This window comes from Mytilus galloprovincialis, chromosome 10 (genome assembly GCF_965363235.1).
Source record: "Mytilus galloprovincialis chromosome 10, xbMytGall1.hap1.1, whole genome shotgun sequence".
In the NCBI taxonomy this organism is placed as follows: Eukaryota; Metazoa; Mollusca; class Bivalvia; order Mytilida; family Mytilidae; genus Mytilus; species Mytilus galloprovincialis.
In genome coordinates, this window is record NC_134847.1 from 15900668 (window position 1) to 15919495 (window position 18828).

General features: G+C 31.9%; 2 long non-coding RNA genes across 2 annotated transcripts; both read right to left on the reverse strand.

Annotated features, from left to right (window-relative positions):
* Positions 1-2378: 2378 nt before the first annotated feature.
* LOC143049002 (uncharacterized) lies at positions 2379-4844 on the reverse strand. The gene is made up of 2 exons (XR_012969986.1): positions 4755-4844; positions 2379-3369 (listed from the first exon to the last, which is right to left on the reverse strand). It is a non-coding gene; the product is annotated as an uncharacterized LOC143049002 (long non-coding RNA).
* A 5075-nt stretch (positions 4845-9919) lies between these two features.
* LOC143049915 (uncharacterized) lies at positions 9920-13851 on the reverse strand. Its single transcript, XR_012970360.1, has 2 exons — positions 10290-13851; positions 9920-10007 (listed from the first exon to the last, which is right to left on the reverse strand). It is a non-coding gene; the product is annotated as an uncharacterized LOC143049915 (long non-coding RNA).
* Between the last annotated feature and the right edge of the window lie 4977 nt (positions 13852-18828).

Here is an 18828-nt window from a genome sequence, read left to right on the forward strand (position 1 = left end):
CATAAACCATTTAACTACAGACCAATCCGTTAACTTGTATTCACTGAAAGTTACTGGAGCATATAGCCATCGAACATGAAACATCTTGAATACAATAACATCTTGCAAGACCTCCTACATGGCTTTCGGTACTATCGATATTGTGAACTTCAAATACACAAACAGAACTCGTAATAGTTGACTTTGCAAAAACCTCTGACAAAGTTTCACATCGTCACTAACTTTACAAATTAAATCATTTTGACTTCACTGGAAACACATTTAATTGGATCTCTGTATGTATCTCCGACCGTACTCAGACAATTATTCTGGATGGAAAATCATCAATCACAGTCCCATTCCCCTCTAGGGGTACAACAAGGTACTGTATTAGGTCCAGTTTTATTCTTGTATTAATGACCTTCCAGACTATATTGTTCATAGCAAACTAAGATTATTTGCTGCTGACAGTATCATATACATGCCAGTTAAATCCCAGGATGACTGCCTCAAACTTCAAGCTGATCTTGATGCAGCAGCGAATTCGGAAGCGGACTGGCTGATGGCCTTCCACCCTGCAGACAAGTGTACTATTCTCTCTGTCACAACTAAACGTCAATCTTTGCAACATAGGTACAGTCTTCACACTCATATTTTAGAAAATGTTACATCTGCTAAGACCTAGGCAGCGCATTACAAACCAACCTCAAATGGGAAAAACCTACAGATGACAATATCTCTAAGACAATAAAACACTTTAAAGAAACATGAAAACAGCAAATCAGAAAATTAAAAGCAAGGCATACCAAGCACGTGTCCGTCTCAAACTCGATTACTCGTCTGTTGTATTGCAGGGTCTTATTCAGACATTGGGGTACAAAACACCCATAAAAACCATTAGAAATATCAATAAACAACGGCGGTTTTATTCAAACCCAAACGTTGATTATGTCTTCTGCAGAGATATGCTTTAAACGATCAAGCGGCCGAATCAATAAAATATCTGCTTTATATACCAAGTACAGGCCAAGAAATAACAACTTTAACCTGGGACTATTATACTAAAATAGTCACAGCTTTAACCAACCGCATACAATCCAAACTTGTATATAAAGAGCACTCGAAAATGCTTTAAACTAAACAACAATTGATTATTACCGAGATGAAAAGAAAAGCTTTTAATCATTTACCTATATGTAAAAACACCGAGAGTCCTTACTGAGTAACCAATAAAAATCAACTACACTTTTTAGTTTACCCTCGATTCGAACATGTAAGCAAAATAATAACCATGAAAATAAATTGGAAATATAAGCCATCCTGCACATAATTTTGAATATATAAAACCCGATTACGAAACACACCTACCACCAATGAACTGTTTAACAAGGTACGCCTAAAGACCTACATAAGCTTGTTTCTACCATGTCAGTTGCTTAGACAAAAGCAGTAGCCTTGAATTCGAAAATAATTTTCTTGAATATCATGAAATATCCAACAAACTGCACCCAAAATATTTTCAAGATTCACATAGAAAATATGGTCGTACCAAGATTAATCATCGACTGACGTAATCAAGTCATTAAGTTCCTTTCCAACAACCTTGGTACTTCACGCATCAATGTTAAATTGGGAATCTTTTATCGTGGCTAAGTTCTGTGTTTTATTAATTCACCTGTTCTCGGTAAAACTATATCCGGAAGTTCACACTAACCAACCTCCTCCCAAGTATTGTGAAAGACCCATTACATATCCTTTTTTTTTTAAAATTTCACAATGAGTATCTTCTACACATTCATTGTAGCATACCTTAGCATTAGGATAGAGTGTTTGAATTATACGACTCCCCTCTAAAATTTCATCATCAAAGTGTTTGACAAACTTTAATATCAACAAATTTTAATCCAGTTAAACATTTTTCAATGCTCTTATATTTCCCCATTCATTTAAATTTAAATTGATATTCCAAGCTACAAAATTATTAGGGTCTTTAAACCGCAAGTCAACCAGGTTGACACAGACACTAGCCTCTGTATAACCCACTGAAGCAGCCAAAATGAGGGACAAGGGTTGAGCCTATTCACCTCTGTAATTATCTCAGCTCACTTGTGTTCGCTTTTTTTTTCTTTAAAAAAGGAAGAAAATGCCCATTCTGACCTCATGTAGATAGCTTTCTATTTTCTAACCCAATTTCTTGGATAAAAATTAAACCTAAGAGACACATAGATTTTCTTGTCTTTTTTCTCTCTCTCTTTTATATTTCTTTCTTTCGTATTTCCACCCAACAGGAAAATTACAGAGGTGGATACTCAACCCTCGACCCGCGTGAAAATAAAATCACTAGGGCTTCAGTGTCCCTTGAGTCAAAGGTTGCATATCCAAAAAACTAAATAAAAATAATATTAATCTTTTAATATTAATACCCTGAAAAAGTAACGCAAAAAATACAAAACATGCTTTACAGCATTCCTTCTTTATCTTTGATCAATCTGCTATATAATGACCCTCTCTTTTACAATAGTGACACCTTTCTTTTCTTGCATAACGAGGTTAGACATATTTGTCATTTTTCACTTTGTATTATAAAACACCGAAGTGCAGACAAACAAACCATTTAACATTCCAACAGGTTATGCCATGCACCGTTTTCCCTTTCAATATTTTATTTTAGCAAAAATAAAATATGTTGTAGTTGTCCAACTGCCAAGTTTGATCAATGTTTAATTTATCGGGCCTCAAACTCAAGATACTAAAAATATCTAATTGAACCATCAAGCCATCTAAAAGATACTGACCAAGCCCCTTATAACAAACGTTCAATGATGTACATGTACCACCAACATTACTCGTATCTGTAAATGTTCAACTGAATGACAATTAACTTCTTGCGTTTGTCATCAACGCAACACAAATGTTTGCCAACCCAGTGGTAGTAAGCTATGCAACTCTTTCTCTAGAAAGGTAGATAAACACGATACGAAACTTGTTGCTAAGAATTAAACTGCCTTAGTCCCACCACCAATTTTTAAAAGCAGCCGTACTCGGTGATCACGTTTGTACATTATATGTTTCCTTCAAGACTTTCCTTTTGAGGCATCAACTATAGGTTGAAATACAAAATTGCAAAATGCAATAGCATTCAGACATTTTCCATATGTATATCTTTCCCTGTCAGCACCATCACACTATTCACCGTTTCTCCTGTTAAACCCTCATACTCCTTAACACGTTTCTGTACAGAGTAATCTATTAAAATATTGTCCCTTTTCAGCTTTGCTAAACTTGAATCTGATATCGGCTCCCCTTGAGACCTCACTACAGGATAACCGGGATTAACAGCTTCCCTATCAGCGAATGTCTAAGTTTCAACACACCAGCCATATAAATCAACTAAAAGAAACAAAAAGCTAAATATCATAAAGCTATTCTACAAAGTTGACAAATACTCAAAGTCTGTATTCGTTATTAAAGACATAAAGCAAAATAAATTATGCCACATATCAAGTATACAACAATAATTAAAAGAAAAAGTCTACTCGACTAAACAAAAATCAAAAGAAAATTCTAGTTCTAAGTATACAAGGTATAAGTTCCCTTCTAAATTATTCAATAACATCAGAAAAATAAAGTTATACTATACATCTTTTTTTTTAAACAAAAAATCCTACCTTTCGTCATTTTCATAACAACAAACATTGTAATTATATATTACTCCCTTCTTTATCTATGATACCCAAGTGTTAAATAATTGCAACAAATATTAGACAAACATCACAACCAATACAACCTTGAACGGTGTCTCAAAAGTCGAACGCACCTTAGAAGTTGTACTTGCAAGTGTCCAAGTTTCACTTTTATAACGAAATTAAACTAGGGAAATACATGCTACTTTCATAAATTATTTAATATTATGCATAATGTAAACATAAAAGTGAAGAAAAAGGCTGTTGATTTTCGATATAATGGGAACAACACAATGATGCATAGTCTGTCATAAACACACTTTTCCACCACAGTAAAATATAACAACAAATATCCCGACATGCGAATCTAGAAAACAATTTAAAGTCGGTCACGCATTCAAAATGGACAACATAAAATGCATTCAGATTTCTGACAAATACAAAACGATTATAAAATAAATAAAGAACAAGATATTAAAATAAAGTTATGTTTTTTTTTTCTTTTCGCTATATGCTTTAAACAACCTAATACAATAACATATCAATATACGTAAACAATTTAACGTTACAATTGAATCAACAACTTCTTACCACATGCCAACACTCTGCACGAGAAAAAATGGCGTGCTTCAACAATATCCAAAAATGTAAACAGAAATACCGAGCATAGCCCTTGCTATCTCTTCTATGTCAAAAGATAATTCCAGTACATACTTTCTCTTCCAATGTTCAACTACTTTAAAATAAATTCCAATGCACATTTCTCTTCCAATGTTCAATCATTTTAAAATAAAGGCCCTAAATTGCCTCGTTCAACAATATCGAATACACCTGTGACTACATTCCGCATGTACAACAGCGTGTAATAAAAACAGTAGTACTACTCGACTAGATACACAAATATTGCAATTCTTAGGCCGCACCTATCTATTGCCAATAATTAAATTAAAAAAACTTTTATATACCTGTAGCTACATTCAACATGTACAACAGCGTGTAATAACAACTCTAGAACTATCCGACTAGGTACATAAATGTTGCAATTCTTAGGCCGCACCTATCTATTGCCAACAATTAAAATAAATAACTTACTTAGTTAGTGCACTCAACACAATGTCCCAAATGGACATAATGACAGGCCAACCGTTCAGGCCGACAGTTCAGCAAAGAATGACAGGATAACTCACCTTGTCTATTCTCGCGAGATCTCATTTAAGATAGTTCATTATCTATTAACTAATCAAATGGTCGCCTAGTTACAGTAACTGTAAGTAGAAAAGGGTATAAATTTGCATCTGCATGGATAGTAAGATTGTACAAGTAAAAAGTAAAACGCTGAGTATTCCACATGCCTGAGGTGTTAATTGACTTCTTAATTTATGAATTAATAGTATTATATTATGTAAACGAATTGAGAATCTGATTTATTCTTCCCGTAAAGTGGACAACCTTAGCGTGAATACAAGTACTTCTTCGTGACAATTACAGCTAATTTCTTTATTCATGCAGGGTAAGACTTTGGTAAGTTTGATTGCTTTGTTTGTATATTGACAATTGGAATTGGGATAACTTTCAATCAAATTTTAATATAACATATACTTGTTTTAATAATGCCTGTCTATATTGTTTGCAGAAGTCGATCTTTATAATAGTGCTCGAACTAACGTTAATACAAACAAAGCAAGCAAGCCAACTGAAGTTTTACTCTATAAGCATGAGGAAATTAGCTGTAATGGTACAATTTTAAGGCCAGGAGCATTTGAGATCGTAAATAAATTACTGCAACCTAAAACTCAGCCGTAGTCCGTTTTAAAATTGTTTAATGTGTCATTGTTAATAACGTTGTCTTGTCAATATAATTTTTATTTCTTTTATTTAAATGATTCTCATATTGCTTGTTCATGTGAACTTAAACACTTAATCGGGAGAGAGTGTGTCCATGTCTGCATGGTCACTGCTTATCAATCGTAATCCTCAACAATTTAGTGAACTTTCGGGAATTATCGCGTGATTTAATAGCTCGGATTTTTAGATTAGATATGCGCCGTTAAATGTGAAACTGATCTTACTAGGATCATTTTTAGAATAAAAGTGCCTTAACCTTTGTTAATTTATCGCATGCACGTGAGTAACTTACTTAAAAAGTACATGATTTCGTCTTCGCCGTTTTACTAAACATACAGCTTTTTAGTAATCACTATACTGCATATAAGATATATACATGTACCCTCCCCCCCCCCCCCCCCCGAAAAAAAGAACAAACAAAAAACAACAACACACCAGTACATCATTAGAACCGCAATTTATTCATTGTGGAAATATTGCGCTTAAAAAGAGGGGCAAAAGATGGCAGATATCAGAGGGACATTCAAACTCATAAATCAAAAATAAACTAACATCGCCATGGATAATAAAGAAATAGATAAACAGACAAAAAATAGTTCACAGAACACAACATAGGAAACACGGACTGAGCAACACAAACCCCACCAAAAACTTGGGTGATCTCAAGTGTTCCGAAAGGGAAAGCATATCCTGTTCCACATGTGGCACCCGTTGTGTTCTCATATTACCCATAATACCAATTTGATTTGATAGCTTTGTTTTAATTTCTGTTTCAGACGCGAATTATTCAGTTTTTGGTTAAAATGCACACCATTGATTTTTTTTTACAAAACTGTTTTTGAGGAGAATAAAATTATTAACCCGTATGCATAAATTCTTAAAACATAGGAAACATATAGACAATAACTGTTTAGTGTCTTTAAATATCAGCACTATGTGTACGAGGCTAAGACACCGGTGTAATGCGAGCTTTAGCGAGCTAATACTCCCGTTTCGAGCCGAGTACAAATACAGCTTAACATTTAATGACACTAAACAGTTATTGTCTTTATCCTGCATTTAATTCTGTATTTTGTTCGTGTTTTGAAAGACACAAAACTTCACATTTTTTTGCATTTATTTTCTATTTGAAATCCCTTGCGTCCCGCATAGTAATATTACAATCACAAATTCAGCTGAAGACGGGTTGAAAAAAAAGAATCTCGAATGGTCAACAATAATACATCGCTTAAGGTAAATTATTGTTTATTTTAACATAACAACTAATTTCAGATCTAGATCTAGGTGAGGGCGTGCAAGTATTATAATTTCACCGAGGGGAGCAAAACGAAACACACTGCAATATTTGTTTATGCAAAAAAAAAAAAAAAAAAAAAAAAAAAAAACGATACCTCCTGCTTTTAATTTAATCCTTTAAACGTTACAACATTGTATAGTAATGCAAGAATATAAGGATGTAGGAGTGTACCATCTTTCAATGTATTTTGTCCTTCTGTATATACTACGTTACAGTAAAAGAATTTTTTTTTTTTTTATCGTAGGCGAATATTATTATCTCAAAATGTATGCCCTTAAAATATTTCTTTATTGTTCAGTAGCTGTCAAAATTATTCTTCTATTTTGATGAACACATTTTAGTATTGTATTTTTTCGTTATAACTACTTTTTCGTCCGAAATATAAGTGAAATACTTGCCATTCTACGTTAAGAAAACGTAACAAAATAAGCTAAAAATCAATTCACAAAGCTATCATACATTATAAAATAAAAAAGAATATATGCTAATTTGTTGCTATTATAAGTATTTTTTCGAAGTTATATGTTTTAATATCAATTTTGAATAAGTACCTGTGTGTCGTAAGTATAACGGTGTCATTCAATTTTTATTCAGTAGGGGTTACGGGGTTAGGACCAACTTTTTTTTTTTACTATCAATGCCTTTGAATGTGGTAATGTGATTGGAACTTCAATTTATCCTGAGTTGGAACCCACTTTTTAAAAAAATGCTAGGTCCGCCCATGATTATTTCCTAATTTCATCATAGATACTTGTATTTAATAAGACCATCCTTGAATTATCCTGGATTTCCAACTTAACATGACGTAAAATTGAGATTGGAAATGAGGAATGTCTCAAAGAGACAACAACCCGACTAAAGAGTCGAAAACAGCTGAAAGCCATCAATGGGTCTTCAACACATAGAGAAAATCCCTCACCCGGAGACGTGCTTAAGTTTGCCTCTAAACAAAAATATGTACTAGTTCAGTGACCTTGGACATGAAGCTTAATCCGAAAATTATAAATAAACATATTAAAATTTAGGCAATTAATAAGTTTGCTATAACAATGTTGCCAAAGATTAAATCTATCTGAAACAAGTGTACAACAATTAGCAATTTTCTGATTTATTACTAAACTAAATCGTAAATCATAATGATGATAAACGTGATTTAACTGTTACATTATCACGGCCGACACTCGGCTAACCGAGAGATTGGTCTGTTAATCTATATTGAGTATGCGGCTATATCGGCGGTTGGTCTGTTAATCGGGTTGGTTATACGTCTGTTAAGAGTAAAACTCACAATTTAATGTTAAACTCTGTTAAATATACAGAATTTTGGCATATTATGAGAACCACTTCAAAAAAAGAAAAGTGTCTGACAAAATGATATCTATCATAGAACATTTTCCACCAGTAAACAAAATGCATAGCCTGCGCAGTTTTAAGTAAAACGAAAAGGCGTCGCGCAAGTATGTGAATTTTATGCTTGTACGCATAGCAATATTTTGAATAAAAGGCTAAAAAAACATTTTTAGATATGATTTAAAGGACACAAAAAAGTATTTTGGTTCTAAAAAAATAATTGTCATTAAGAAATATTTCCTAATTGTTATATAAGTTGAGTAATACCAAATTTAAATGAATATTAGGGGAATACAGTCTGTTAATGGGTTGGACAATTTAAATCGTGTCAGTTAAGAGTTATTTAGCCACGACAATAGTCTTACTACCTTTAGTTTATATTTTCACATTGAAAAAAAATGAGATGTACTTGTGACGAAAAAATTACAATACGGTGCAACAGTATCCTTATAGAAAGAGCACTTTTAATTTGATTTTATTTCTTTGCATTTCATTGAAGGGTGTGTCACTTCAATATAGCGTTATATTGACTGATTGGCCGCTCGAATTCGCACGAATTTATTATTTACGCCAAGTTATCAATCAGCCTTTTTTTTTGTCTGTTCAAAGTCTGTAACATCTATGAATCTGTCATGGGTGCAATGCAGCTGGTTAAATTCAATGCGTTTTCTTTGAAATACTAAGACTTTTCTACCTCAGGAATAGATTACCTTATGCCGGCGTCACACACATTGGCGTATAGACCGGCGTGCACCAAACGTACAGAGAAAATTGACAAAGTCGGTATACGTTAGTTGCACGCCATATGAACGCTTAGCAATCTTTCAAAGCGCGTTGCATAAGTTTGAAGTACGTCGAAATACAAAGGTAAAATTGAGAAATTGGGAAATGGGGAATGTGTCAAAGCGACAACAACCCGACCATAGAGCAGGCAACAGACAAAGGCCACCAATGGGTCTTCAATGTAGAGAGAAACTCCCGCACCCGTAGGCGTCCTTCAGTTGGCCCCTTAAAAAATATGTATACTAGATCAGTTATAATAGACGTCATAATAAACTCCGAATTATACACAAGACACTAATATTAAAAATCATATAAGACTAACAAAGGCCAGAGGCTCCTGACGTGGGACAGGCGCAAAATTGCCGCGGGGATAAACATGTTTATGAGATATCAACCCTCCTCCTATACCTCTAGCCAATGAAGTAAATACGCTTGATGAACGCTACAACCCGAGGAAATTTTTATGCACCATACAACATACGCCAACATACGTTTCTTGAACGCCGGATAAACGCTTAGGTACGCTTCTAGTACGCCCAATACACGCCTAAATCTCGTTTTGCACACGTTACAAATATGATTGACAGGTTAAATGCATCCAAAATTACTAGCGTATTGGCAGCGTAAATGATTTTGAACACGCCGGAGTTATACGCTGATGTGTGACGCCGGTATTAGTTGTGTTTCCTCAATGCTTTTCAACTTCGTATTTTATTTGGCCTTTTAAACATTTTTTTCGAGCGTCACTGATGAGTTTTTCGTAGACGAAACGCGTGTCTGGCGTAAATATAAGGCGTAAATATATAATTTCAATCCTGGTATCTATAAGGAGTTTATTTCCGGTATGTATTGTCTTTTGTACCAAGTCATTATTTTCATTTTCTGCCGCCTAAGGAAATGTCTGTACTTTCTGTTGTGCGGGAAAGAGGGGGAAAGCGCAGACTAAGACAGTTGCCTCCCCTTTCCCGTTGAAGGGTTATTGTGTTGTTGGTTTCTGTTTTACATGTTTCTTCTCCGTATTTTAACTACAACAATTTGGGGGACTGTCATTCGCGTTCTTTCGAGGCCTCCTGGTGAATAAAACAAAGATGTCTATATATATATGTTTATTTCGAGTCCAACCATACCAGTAAATTAATCAAATACATAAATATGAAATAAAGAGTTTGATTCTTAAAATGAAATTGAATTAACAATTATCAAAATACTTTATCAATTAATTAAAATAGTTTATCATGATATTAATGGTAACTTTAATAATACTTAAGATTTCTGTTATAAAATTATTACATTAAAACGTTGCTATGGTTACGTTTAATTTTTCACTAAACAAAATTTATAAGTTTACGAACCTGGTGAATAAAACAAAGATGTCTATATATGTTTATTTCGAGTCCAACCATACGAGAAAATTAATGTTTGATTCCTTAGGGTTTCCTATTTTAAACCCTAAGAACACGTGCTGGTTGGACTTGTTTTATTCACCAATCAAAATGACTTTTAGAATATTTATTTTTATAAGGACAGTTTCTATTGGTCAGATCTCTTTTACCTTATTCACATTTTTACATAATTTGGGGTTACTATTTTTAATTACTTAATACTTTGTTTTTACGACCATTAGGGAAATCCGATTATTTGGTTAGATAGAATTCTAAGTGAACAATAGAAAAGAATTAGATATATTTGCTAAAGGAAATACTTCTAAGAGTTTAAGCTGTCAAACATTCTTTATGTCGCTAAGTGTCAAATAAGAATTTCACACTATTACTTATATCAAAAGTTACATAACATTATAGACTTTCTAATTATATCTTTTTATACAAAAATTAGTTATTTTCAACAATTACAAAGAAGATTCACTTAGTTTTATATGAAATATTAAAATTTATTTCTTGTAATATTTTACCTCATTTTACCTTCATTATATATCCCTGTTGTTCGACGAAATTGCTCCGCAATTTACATTTCAATTTATTTCTTTTAAAACTTGTTTAAATTTTAAAAACTTTTTTTTAATATTCTCTTAACTGGATTTGACTATTTGACTTTGTGGCTTATGATCAGTTTATATTAGATGTTTTGGTTTTACAAGTTGTGACCAAGATGACTTATTGCGTTTTAGATATTCTTATTCTTATTTTTATAATTAATAAAACAATTTTATTCTTTAATGTTTTACATTTTTCGATCTCTTCATTCTGTATTTTAGGAGCGTTGGTGCTTTTTTTTTATTATCATTATTATTATCGTTTCTCTATATTTATATATGTGGTAAGCCCGCTTTTCTTGATAGTCTGCTCGAACTCCAAATATACCCGAGTCATTTCCTCTCTCTGGAGTATGCTCATTTTCTTGGGTACTTTGCTCCGACTCCAGAACTACCGCAAATCATACCCTCATTTTCTTTTATATTTCTTTAGTCGGATTTGTTGTTTGTTTTACAATGGATAATTTTCTAAAACATTTGATTACAGTTAAGATTTTAAATTATGGTTAATGATTTGCTTATGCTAGAATATATTATGTTTGCTATAATCAAGGTTTTACATGATGACTAGCTAGGTCAACACATTTAGCACTTAATTAATTAGGACGTCAACTATAAATTCTTATGATTAAACTAACATTAAATTCTTACATACGGGAACCTTAAAACATATGTTTCTCAACACTTTATCGTAATCGCTATAGAACCATTAAAAACTTTAACACTCAGCCAACATTTTATTCATTTTTACACGTGCATTTCTCTTTAAATTTCTCTTTATTTATTCATCTATATTTATTCCTTATAGGACACTGTCGTATCTCGACATTTTCTGCTTCTTTTTTTATTTATAGTCTTTAAACAACCAACCTTTTTTTACAGATTCTTTTTATGTACTTTTATCTTTTGAAGGTTAAAGATTTAGGCATTATTTTACGATTCTCATATAAACAAAGGTATTTCTTTCTACTCTTTAACTTTAAATGAATTTGAATCGCCTGAACGTTAACTTCTCAGATATTGCATTTGAATGCTACTTTTTGAATTTTCTATTAAGTAAACAATTTAAATGTTTTACTTCTCATTTCATATTTCTTTACTTCTTTTACATCAGCTCATCGTCATTTTAGTTTCTTATTTGCCATTTTCAGTCTTCCAAATTAAATATTTTACTTTTATATCAATTCTTTTTTTTTATACATTTTTGCACTTTAATATATAGTAAGTCATATTCCGTTCATCTCAATTAAGACATTTCTTTTCACATTTAGCTTTATCAATGCCTCAATATTTAATGTAAACTAATTCTTACTTTCTTTCAACTTTTTCTTAACTTTTATTTTATTTACTTGCTATTTTCTATTTTTACTTTAACTTAAAACTTATTTGCTATTCGATTTATTTGTAATATTAACTTTAACTTACTTGCTATTTAAATAACATATTTTTTTAACAATAGAACATATATACAATATATACACAAAGAATGAAACAATATAGTTCATTTTAAATCCCACTGTTCAGAATCATTGTCCGAATTAAGCTTCATAATGTTACACATTTCTCCGTTCTCCATTCTGCGTACTTCTTTCTCCTTTCTCCGCACTCCTTTCTCCGTTCTGCATGTTCCTATTCCATTCTCCTGTCTCCTTTTTCCATTTTCTTTTTTTCAATTCTTCCTTCTACGTTCTTTGTTCTCCTTTCTCTGTTCTAAATGGTCCATCTCTATTCTCCTGTCTCCTTTCTCCATTTTCCTTTATCGATTCTCCTTTCTCCGTACTACTTTCTACTTTATCCTTTAGAATATATTTAACACACTTATTTCCTTTTTCAATTTCAAATACACTATTCTTCGGGAAACTACTCGCTTTATGGGTACCGTGGATTTTTCCACTTGCCTCCACCATTTCTGTTATGCGGGAAAGAGGGGGAAAGCGCAGACTAAGGCAGTTGCCTCCCCTTTCCCGTTGAAGGGTGTTTGTGTTGTTCGTTTCTGTTTTACATGTTTCTTCTCCGTATTTTAACTACAACAATTTGGGGGACTGTCATTCGCGTTCTTTCGAGGCCTCCTGGTGAATAAAACAAAGATGTCTATATATGTTTATTTCGAGTCCAACCATACCAGTAAATTAATCAAATACATAAATATGAAATAAAGAGTTTGATTCTTAAAATGAAATTGAATTAACAATTATCAAAATACCTTATCAATTAATTAAAATAGTTTATCATGATATTAATGGTAACTTTAATAATACTTAAGATTTCTGTTATAAAATTATTACATTAAAACGTTGCTATGGTTACGTTTAATTTTTCACTAAACAAAATTTATAAGTTTACGAACCTGGTGAATAAAACAAAGATGTCTATATATGTTTATTTCGAGTCCAACCATACGAGAAAATTAATGTTTGATTCCTTAGGGTTTCCTATTTTAAACCCTAAGAACACGTGCTGGTTGGACTTGTTTTATTCACCAATCAAAATGACTTTTAGAATATTTATTTTTATAAGGACAGTTTCTATTGGTCAGATCTCTTTTACCTTATTCACATTTTTACATAATATTTGGGGTTACTATTTTTAATTACTTAATACTTTGTTTTTACGACCATTAGGGAAATCCGATTATTTGGTTAGATAGAATTCTAAGTGAACAATAGAAAAGAATTAGATATATTTGCTAAAGGAAATACTTCTAAGAGTTTAAGCTGTCAAACCTTCTTTATGTCGCTAAGTGTCAAATAAGAAGAATTTCACATCTATTACTTATATCAAAAGTTACATAACATTATAGACTTTCTAATTATATCTTTTTATACAAAAATTAGTTATTTTCAACAATTACAAAGAAGATTCACTTAGTTTTATATGAAATATTAAAATTTATTTCTTGCAATATTTTACCTCATTTTACCTTCATTATACAAGTACGGAATGACCGTTGTTTTCTAATCGTTGGTAAGACGTGGTTCTAAACAAGAAATTGACATTAGCAAGATTTGTTTATATTTGTGTTGGGTGCTGATTTAATGTGTAACAAAAAGAAAAATTTATATTCCTGGAAATCACAATAAATGCATAATATTAATTTTATTTTTCGAGTAATGATGTATTCCTATGATATCGTAAGTCATTTAGCCGACTCGCAGTCCGCAAACGTGCTTGTTTTTCTAATGACTGACCTTCACGGTGGTGTAGAGAAAGTGAAAACTAAATTATGCATATGTTACACATGGTCTTATAATATTAAACGTTTAATTTGAGTTTTCCGCGATGTATGATCACTACAAAGTAACTACCAATCGATTTATCAGTACTTTAGGAAAACGTGTGGGAACTTAATGTGATGATACAATGCATGTAATATCAGATTCATCAATGGCAACATATCACCATAGTTTATTGAAGATTAAGATCAAGTAGCAACTTGAAGTGATTAGATCACACTTGATTTTAAATAATGACTTAAAAATTAAATTATACTTGTAATGTCATTCATAACTCTTAACAGACCAATTAACAGACCGGGTTTTATACATCCGACCCATTAACAGACCACATTTTTTATCAAAAATTGATTTATGTCACCAAAATACAGTTTTTCGTGTAGATTTTTCACATATTGATGTTAATATGGTAAACAAACATAATGCCTGTCTTTTTTCGATGTTCAAAATATTGCATGCAAGTAAACTCAACCAACTTGTCATTTTTGTGTACATTGTGTGTGTGTAAAATGTGTAAAAATTTACTGATGAGTAACTCGCCTTTTCATTTTATAGATCGTTTATTGAAGATAGAAAAAAAATAATTACACCACTGGATTCAGTACTCCAAATCGTTTTGTTAGACATGAATAGTTTTTATGATATAAATATAATTAAAAAGTTATACAATGAAACATACTGAACTTGCAATGATTTTCTCGATAACACCTGATTAACAGACTTTAGCCAACCCGATTAACAGACCAACCGCCGATATAGCCGCATACTCAATATAGATTAACCGACCAATCTCTCGGTTAGCCGAGTGTCGGCCGTGATTATCACGATTTTGTTTTGACTGGTCAAACAACAGAAAAGTTCCCAATTGTGAAATAGATAACGACTTGTTATTTTTCAACCCAGATGTGAAACTTCAAAGAGTGAAGGTGTGATAGACGGATGCTAAAAATCAACATGTAAATTATATGGACGAGTAATAAAAAGGTGTTACATGTATGAAGTTATTCTGGAAACTGTTATCAATTAGCGAGATTCCGATCAAAGCTTTGTATTTGCAATCTTCGAAGAACGCAAAAAAAAGGCAAAAATAAAGAGTGATATTATAAATGTAAAAGTTCAAAAAGTTTATTTTAACATATTTCTATTTCCAAGCCAATGGTCACTTACTCACATTTAACATAAAAACAAATATGTTTTAAATATTTCTTAAGAATATATTGTTTTTAATATTTGGTCTTTATTCTACTTTTCAAGACATTTCCAATATTTGCATATATAATTATATATATTTTTTTTAGATATTCAAGGCAGTTTTATTTCCTTTTCAATAACTTTTAGAATGATTCCCTTCTCTTATTTCTAGTTAATTTTCTGTATTTTATAAACGTCTTTTTTTATGTGCGTTAGATATATTTTCTAAATAAATCAACCGTTTAATTGTGTTGAGTCATTTAGGTAAACAGAAAACACAATAAAATAAATGATTATTTTCTTCACTTAATATTCTTGCTACATTATGTAAGTATATTTGTGAGCGTAATTCGTCCTGAACATTCATGATATATGTGCCACTGGACTTCAAGAAACGAACAACCAATCATTACTAGCTAGTGTTTGCACTTGAATAAAAAATAAAAACAAATACACTGTACATGCATATGATAGCGGACTATGCGTGCACTTACAGATAAATTGACTGACTTTGGAAGTACCAGGTTATTTTGAAAAAGGTGGAATAAATGGATCATACGCTTATGTAAAAGACGAGAAATGATTACACTAAAGTCATCGAATAAAATGTTTTCCCTCCGTGAAACGAAATAAGAATATTTTTTATCTATTTTTTGGAAAAACTTAATGGGCGTTAGTTTTAAAATAATTTACAAACACGAATAGGGTCGTTCATTTCTTTAATAAAGAAAACTATACAAATCGTTTGACGTGGATAACGAAAAAGATTGACACACACACATGTTTTGAAAGCATAATATAATATATTCTATTTATTTTAACCAGGGATAGCGACTGCCACTAAATTATGTTTCTGAGATACTCCTTAAATTTTTCACGTCTTTTACGATGTACATCTCACTAACTTGTTGCTATGTAAATAAGTAGAAAAAAATGACAACTTTAATAATAAATATGAATAATAAAATAAAGAATGTTTCCATCCTATTTTTTTAAGAAGAGAAGGTATTTTGATATTTAAATTGATCTTGTTTGTCTTTCATAATTTAAATATTTTATTTTATTTTACTATTTATCTATTCATTTCAGAGCTATCATTTTTATTTTAAATGCAATATCGAAGTAATGTAATGAATTCTATTCATAAATAAACAATGAGTAGTACAATATACCGATTAACTTTGGTATATTTATTCGTTTCATTTGGAAGTTTGAAAACTAGCATAATCGCCAAACAACCAATCTGATGAAATAGTATCGTTTCTGAACGAAACAGTGTTTGTTTACACGGAATATAATGATCGTTTCGTTCGTTTCGTTCACACACGTCTTTGAGCGGAAAAACACGAGTTGACTTTAATAAACGAAATGAGTGGAGATACACGATTCTGACTGATTTAACTCGTTCGTTCTCATTTCATTCCATTCCCGTGTTCGTTCCGTGTTCGTTCCGTGTAAGTGGGAACGTTGAATGGTTTAGTAGCTGTATACTTATCACTCCAAAACAAGTGAGGTCAGCTTAATTTCTTGAACACGTAGTTAATTGAACATCGATGGCCCAAAAAAATCGCCACCAAGACGAGACGATAACAAACAGTATATTTACTAAATACAATACAGCACAAAACCTTTAATAGACAATACAAACAGGAATTGAGCTGGTAAAACTATGGATTATATTTACATTGTTAGTGTTTTCCTTTATAGATTAGTGAATTCCGGAAGTTGATTAGAGAACCAGAGGGAACAACATTAAAGTTGATACATTTAGACCTGTGCATCCATTATTACAACGCAAGGTTTTACTAAGCTGCCCTCGTAGGGGAAAGTATTATTATAATTGACAAATCATCGAAATGCAAACGAGTACGGTTATATCAACCATGGATGTGGGAAACGAACAGCTATAAGACGTACTATAATCATTCAGCTGGAACCAATAGCTGTCTATGGGTTGATTGAAAGTACGTTGAAATGTATTCATATTTCATCTATTAATATGTAAATCTTATATATGCATTAATAAACTGCAGTCAAATCTCTAAGGTGCTTATCATATTCTTGCAATTGTGAAAGAAATATAATTATATACATACATATCTAGTAATTGGTTGCTGTGTGTACATTGGAGAAAAATACCCTTATATCTAATCAGTTGGGGCTGCATTTCATTTTTATGCAGCTCAAAACACCATATCTGTTTAAAGGGGAATAATCCTTACAGAAATTGATTGTTTCCCATAATACTTTCTCTTCCATGTGCATGCAATAATTATTCAGTGTTCTATTGTCATGTATTTCATTTTCATTGTAATAACACAAATCATTGTAATCATTGTATGAAATTTAAAGCCCACAAGGGTCAATGATTGGATCAATAAAGTATTCTTATTTTTATTCTTATTCTTATTCTTATAGAAACCAATGAGTTAATGAGAGCTGAGCTATTACAAAATGCAACATCATTGAAATATTTCTTAGTTATCATTAAAAACTTCTGTGAACATATATTCTGTTTTGTTGTTGTTTTTCTACCATGAAGCATTGTTCGTCAACCGACAATGGCCAATGTTAACAACTAATTAAATGAGAGGTCTTTGCGGGGTTTACAGAATTCAAAACGACCTAATGTAGTCAAGATCATTCTCAGAAAGCTAAATGAAAAATGGATCTACAACTTAAACCCATTTAAATAAAATGTACGATAACTGTTTATCGTACAGCGGCAAACAATTAGTACATGCATATTCAGGAATATTCCATTCCATTGTCAGATATAAGTACCTTACACTTATGCTATAAAAAATAATAATAATAGAAAATAAGTTGATTATCCGTATGAATAAAATAAGAACGAAGATGTCAGCAACATTTAACAATCACAAGTCACGTACGGCATTCTACAATAAATTGAATCTTTTCCATAAAGCCAAAATGAATACATTTGTGGAACAATTTAAGAAAAAAAATCGAAATGACTTGATTTATAACGCCAACAAAAAATGAAAGAAAACTGTTATAAAAGACGGCGACTTACGGCAAGAACTTTTTTTACACTATTCGTCGAATTACAATGAAACAGTCTATGTTTCTACCATTTGATGTACCAACTCATCTTTAACTTATAATTGATATAAGCTGTATTCTATCAATTCCTGACCATGATCCCAGCGGCACCAGCATATGGAGTAAATATGTGTCTCAATCCATACGTTACTCTACAGCTAGCTCAAAGTACGTTGATTGTGTTGAACGAGGAATACTGTTTACTCAAAAGTTGCTAAGACAGGGCTATAAATCAATCAAATTACGGTCACCAGTCAAGAAATTTTACGGTCGCCGCCATGAGCTGATTGGCCATTATAACAAAAGTGTGTCAAAAATCATATCTGATATTCTTCCTCAGTCATAATACATGTAATAACCTTCCATCATTACCGAACTGAACAAAGAAATAACACGAAAGGTGTTGTATAG